This window comes from Budorcas taxicolor, chromosome 19 (assembly GCF_023091745.1).
Source record: "Budorcas taxicolor isolate Tak-1 chromosome 19, Takin1.1, whole genome shotgun sequence".
NCBI classification, from domain to species: Eukaryota; Metazoa; Chordata; class Mammalia; order Artiodactyla; family Bovidae; genus Budorcas; species Budorcas taxicolor.
The window spans coordinates 54,529,107-54,535,968 of NC_068928.1; positions in this window are offsets into that span (position 1 = coordinate 54,529,107).

The following is a 6,862-nucleotide window of genomic DNA, read 5'->3' on the forward strand; positions in this document are numbered from 1 at the left end:
CCTGATACCTCAGTTGGTAAAGAATCCACCTGCAATGCAGGAGACCCCTAGCTACCTGTTAGTTTGTACACTAGGACCACAGCCTTGTCTAACTCAATGAAACCAAGCCATGCCTGCGGGCAACCCAAGACGGGTGGGTCATGGTGGAGAGGTCTGACAGAATGTGGTCCACTGGAGAAGGGAATGGCAAGCCACTTCAGTATTCTTGCCTTGAGAACCCCATGAACAGTATGAAAAAGCAAAATGATAGGATACTGAAAGAGGAACTCCCCAGGTCAGTAGGTGCCCAATATGCTACTGGAGATCAGTGGAGAAATAACTCCAGAAAGAATGAAGGGATGGAGCCAAAGCAAAAACAATACCCAGTTGTGGATGTGACTGGTGATAGAAGCAAGATCCAATGCTGTAAAGAGCAATATTGCATAGGAACCTGGAATGTCAGGTCCATGAATCAAGGCAAATTGGAAGTGGTCAAACAAGAGATGGCAAGGGTGAACATCAACATTCTAGGAATCAGCGAACTAAAATGGACTGGAATGAGTGAATTTAACTCAGATGACCACTATATCTACTACTGTGGGCAGGAATCCCTCAGAAGAAATGGAGTAGCCATCTTGGTCAACAAAAGAGTCCAAAATGCAGTACTTGGATGCAATCTCAAAAACGACAGAATGATCTCTGTTCGTCTCCAAGGCAAACCATTCAGTATCACAGTTATCCAAGTCTATGCCCCAACCAGTAACGCTGAAGAAACTGAAGTTGAACGGTTTTATGAAGACCTACAAGACCTTTTAGAACTAACACCCAAAAAAGATGTCCTTTTCATTATAGGGGACTGGAATGCAAAAGTAGGAAGTCAAGAAACACCTGGAGTAACAGGCAAACTTGGCCTTGGAATGCGGAATGAAGGAGGGCAAAGGCTAATAGAGTTTTGCCAAGAAAATGCACTGGTCATAGCAAACACCCTCTTCCAACAACACAAGAGAAGACTACACATGGACATCACCAGATGGTTAACACCGAAATCAGATTGATTATATTCTTTGCAGCCAAAGATGGAGAAGCTCTATACAGTCAACAAAAACGAGACCAGGAGCTGACTGTGGCTCAGATCATGAACTCCTTATTGCCAAATTCAGACTCAAATTGAAGAAAATAGGGAAAACCGCTAGACCATTCAGGTATGACCTAAATCAAATCCCTTATGATTATACAATGGAAGTGAGAAATAGATTTAAGGGCCTAGATCTGATAGATAGAGTGCCTGATGAACTATGGAATGAGGTTCATGACATTGTACAGGAGACAGGGATCAAGACCATCCCCATGGAAAAGAAATCCAAAAAAACAAAATGGCTGTCTGGGGAGGCCTTACAAATAGCTGTGAAAAGAAGAGAGGTGAAAAGCAAAGGAGAAAAGGAAAGATATAAGCATCTGAATGCAGAGTTCCAAAGAACAGCAAGAAGAGATAAGAAAGTCTTCTTCAGCGATCAATGCAAAGAAATAGAGGAAAACAACAGAACAGGAAAGACTAGAGGTCTCTTCAAGAAAATTAGAGAGACCAAGGGAACATTTCATGCAAAGACGGGCTTGATAAAGGACAGAACTGGTATGGACCTAACAGAAGCAGAAGATATTAAGAAGAGGTGGCAAGAATACATGGAAGAACTGTACAAAAAAGATCTTCATGAGCCAGATAACCATGATGACGTGATCACTAATCTAGAGCCAGACGTCTTGGAAAGTGAAGTCAAGTGGGCCTTAGAAAGCATCACTACGAACAAAGCTAGTGGAGGTGATGGAATTCCAGTTGAGCTATATCAAATCCTGAAAGATGATGCTGTGAAAATGCTGCACTCAATATGCCAGCAAATTTGGAAAACTCAGCAGTGGCCACAGGACTGGAAAAGGTCAGTTTTCATTCCAATTCCAAAGAAAGGCAGTGCCAAAGAATGCTCAAACTACTGCACAATTGCACTCATCTCACATGCTAGTAAAGTAATGCTCAAAATTGTCCAAGCCAGGCTTCAGCAATATGTGAAGCATGAACTTCCTGATGTTCAAGCTGGTTTTAGAAAAGGCAGAGGAATCAGAGATCAAATTGCCAACATCCTCTGGATCATGGAAAAAGCAAGAGAGTTCCAGAAAAATCTATTTCTGCTTTGTTGACTATGCCAAAGCCTTTGACTGTGTGGATCACAATAAACTGTGGAAAATTCTTCAAGAGATGGGAATATCAGACCACCTAACCTGCCTCTTGAGAAATCTGTATGCAGGTCAGGAAGCAACAGTTAGAACTGGACATGGAACAACAGACTGGTTCCAAATAGGAAAAGGAGTGTGTCAAGGCTGTATATTGTCACCCTGCTTATTTAACATATATGCAGAGTACATCAAGAGAAACGCTGGACCGGAAGAAACACAAGCTGGAATCAAGACTGCCAAGAGAAATATCAATAACCTCAGATATGCAGATGACACCACCCTTATGGCAGAAAGTGAAGAGGAGCAAAAAAGCCTCTTGATGAAAGTGAAAGAGGAGAGCAAAAAAGTTGGCTTAAAGCTCAACATTCAGAAAATGAAGATCATGGCATCCGGTCCCATCACTTCATGGGAAATAGATGGGGAAACAGTGGAAACAGTGTCAGACTTTATTTTTTGGGGCTCCAAAATCACTGCAGATGGTGACTGCAGCCATGAAATTAAAAGACGCTTACTCCTTGGAAGAAAAGTTATGACCAACCTAGATAGTATATTCAAAAGCAGAGACATTACTTTGCCGACTAAGGTCCGTCTAGTCAAGGCTATGGTATTTCCTGTGGTCATGTATGGATGTGAGAGTTGGACTGTGAAGAAGGCTGAGTGCCGAAGAATTGATGCTTTTGAACTGTGGTGTTGGAGAAGACTCTTGAGAGTCCCTTGGACTGCAAGGAGATCCAACCAGTGCATTCTGAAGGAGATCAACCCTGGGATTTCTTTGGAAGGAATGATGCTCAAGCTGAAGCTCCAGTACTTTCGCTACCTCATGCGAAGAGTTGACTCATTGGAAAAGACTCTGATGCTGGGAGGGATTGGGGGCAAGAGGAGAAGCGGACGACAGAGGATGAGATGGCTGCATGGCATCACTGACTCGATGGACGTGAGTCTGAGTGAACTCCGGGAGATGGTGATGGACAGGGAGGCCTGGCGTGCTGCGATTTATGGGGTCGCAAAGAGTTGGACACAACTGAGCGACTGAACTGAACGGAACTGAACTGAACTGTTTAGAATCATATGCTATCAGTACAAGACGTTCAAATCGGCCTCCTCAAATTTAAACTTGGGCTACCCAAATATAAAGACTGAGTCTCATGTGAAAGTGAAAGTGCGGTGGCTCAGTTGTGCCCAACTCTTCCCGATCCCATGGGCTATAGCCCACCAGGATCCTCTGTCCGTGGGATTTTCCAGGCAAGGATATTGGAGTGGGTACCCATTTCCTTCTCCAGGGGATCTTCCTGACCCAGGGATTGAACCCAGGTCTCCCGCACTGCAGGCAGATTCTTTATTGACTGAGCTACCAGGGCATCTTTATCTGGGTCCAGATTGGATGGTGAAGGGCTGAGAAGCCTGGGGCGTCTATGGGGTTGCAGAGTCCAGCACCACTCAGAGACTGAACAGCAACAGAAATTTGCATAAACTGTAGGATTAACTCACCCTGAGCGAATTAAAAAAGAGAAATCAAAGGCATAAGTGCGGATGATATGATAGTATATGATAGAATAAATATATTATATAATATTGCTAGAGTAAAATACAGAGATGGAAAATTAATGGACAGAAACCACTAGACTGCATAAACATAGACAATAACCAGGGAGATATAATATAGAGAAAACCCCTCCATAGCAGCCAAGAAGATAACATACTTAGTAATAAATTCAACAGGAAATGTCCAAACTTTGTACAAAGGAAAAGACACAAAAGTAGGTTTGAACAAAACGAGAGTCATTTCATCTTTTGTTCTTGGAAAGGATGACTCAAAGTAACAACTGTGTCAGTTCTCCCCAAGTAAATTTATAAATTTAAGGCAATTCCATTAAAAATAACAAATCATTTTTTCTAGATTCTGAATGCATACTAAAATACATATGGAAGAATAAACATGTAAGATAGCCTGAAAAACCTGAAAAAGAAAGGCAATGAGGGAGGTCTAGTTCTGCCAAATATTAAGACATACTATAAAGTCTCTGTTATTAAAACAACATGGGGACTTTCCTGGTGGTCCAGGGGCTGACTCCGCTTCCAATGCAGGGGGCCCGGGTTCCATCCTGGTCAGGGAACTAGATCCCACATACCACAACTAAGTGTTCACATGCAGCATCTAAGACCCGGTACAGCCAAATAAATAACTAAAAATAAATAAATATAAAATAGTAAACAGCAACAAGAAAACAATAACAATGTGATGCTCTGTGTGAATAGACAGATGACTAGCTAAATGGGATAGAAAGTCCAGAAATTTACCCAAGTACGTAAGAACACCACTGGGTCAAAACCAACTGTGTGACTGGTGGTCCTCAGATAATAGATTCCTATTTGGAAAGAGATCAGACTAGGCCTACAACCTGCCCCTCACACATGACTAAACTCTAGGTGAGTCAGAGACCTTTGTGTGAAAAATGAAATGCTAAGAGCCCTAAGAGATACCAAGGGAACATTTCATGCAAAGACGGGCGCAGTAAAGGACAGAAATGGCATGGACCTAACCGAAACAGAAAATATTAAGAAGAGGTGGCAAGAATACACAGAAGAACTAGACAAAAAAGATCTTCATGACCCAGATAACCACGATAGTGTGATCACTCACCTAGAGCCAGACATCCTGGAATGCAAAGTCAAGTGGACCTTAGGAAGCATCACTATGAAAAAAGCTAGAGGAGGTGATGGAATTCCAGTTGAGCTGTCTCAAATCCTAAAAGATGATGCTGTGAAAGTGCTGCACTCAATATGCCAGCAAATTAGGAAAACTCAGCAGTGGCCACAGGACTGGAAAAGGTCAGTTTTCAGTCCAATCCCAAAGAAAGGCAATGCCAAAGAATGTTCAAACTACAGCACAACCGCACTCATCTCACACACTAGCAAGGTAATGCTCAAAATTCTCCAAGCCAGGCTTCAACAGTACATGAACCATAAACTTCCAGATGTTCAAGCTGGATTTAGAAAAAGCAGAGGAACCAGAGATCAAATTGTCAACATCTGCTGGATCATCAAAAAAACATGAGCGTTCCAGAAAAACACCTACTCCTGCTTTATTGACTATGCCAAAGCCTTTGACTGTGTGGATCACAACAAACTGTGGAAAATTCTTCAAGCAATGGGAATACCAGACCATCTAACCTGCCTCCTGAGAAATCTGCATCTGTATGCAGGTCAAGTAGCAACAGTTAGAACTGGATATGGAACAACAGACTGGTTCCAAATTGGGAAAAGAGTATATCAAGGCTGTATATTGTTACCCTGATTATTTAACTTATATGCAGAGTACATCATGAGAAACGCCAGGCTGGATGAAGCACAAGCTGGAATCAAGATTGCCAAGAGAAATGTCAATAACCTCAGATATGCAAATGACACCACCCTTATGGCAGAAAGTGAAGAAGAACTAAAGAGCCTCTTGATGAAAATGAAAGAGGAGAGTGAAAAGTTGGCTTAAAACTCAGCATTCAGGAAACTAAGATCATGGCATCTGGTCCCATCACTTCATGGCAAATATTCGGGGAAACAATGGAAACACTGACAGACTTTATCTTTTTGGGTTCCAAAATCATTGCAGATGGTGACTGCAGCCATGAAATGAAAAGACACTTGCTCCTTGGAAGAAAAGCTATGACCAACCTAGACAGCATATTAAAAAGCAGAGATATCACCTTGCCAACAAAGGTCCATCTAGTCAAAGCTACAGTTTTTCCAGTAGTCACGTATGTATGTGAGAATTAGATTATAAAGAAGGCTGAGTGCCAAAGAATTGATACTTTTGAATTGTGGTGTTGGAGAAGACCCTTGAGAGTCCCTTGGACTGTGAGGAGATCCAACCAGTCCATCCTAAAGGAGATCAGTCCTGAATATTCATTGGAAGGACGGACGCTGAAGCTGAAACTCCAATACTATGGCCAATTGATTTGAAGAACTGATGCATCTGAAAAGACCCTGATGCTGGGAAAGATTGAAGGTGGGAGGAAAAGGGGACAACAGAGGATGAGACGGTTGGATGGCATCACCATGGACATGAGTTTGAGTAAGCTCCAGGAGTTGGTGACGGACAGGGAAGCCTGGCGTGCTGCAGTCCATGGGGCTGCAAAGAGTCGAACACGACTGAGCAACTTCACTCGTTCACTTATCTTTGCATCTCCTCATATCTACAGAAGCACTAAATCCCTTCATGGTGACATCAGATCCTCATGACTAACAAAAACCTTTTGTAAAATGAGTGCTTCATGGCACTGAACACCCACTTCACCAAAACCTTATATATTGAGTTTCCCCTACAGCCACTTTGAGATGCTGCTTCCCAGGCTGCAGTCCTCATTTTGGCCCAAATAAAACTTAACTCACAACTCTCAAGTTGTACATCTTTTTTTAGTTGACAAGGTCTAGAGCCTGTGCTCCTCAACGAGAGAAGTGAGGGCAGTGAGAAGCCCGTGCACCGTTAACTAAAGAGTAGCCCCTGCTTGCTGCAACTAGAGAAAGTCAATGCACGGCAGCAAAGACCCAGCGCGACCAAAAGTAAGTAACTAATTAATCTGTAAACTGGTACCTTGAAAACAACCGATGCAACTACATAAATACAGTAAAGTTTTGTATGGCCAAAAATCACTGTAAAACC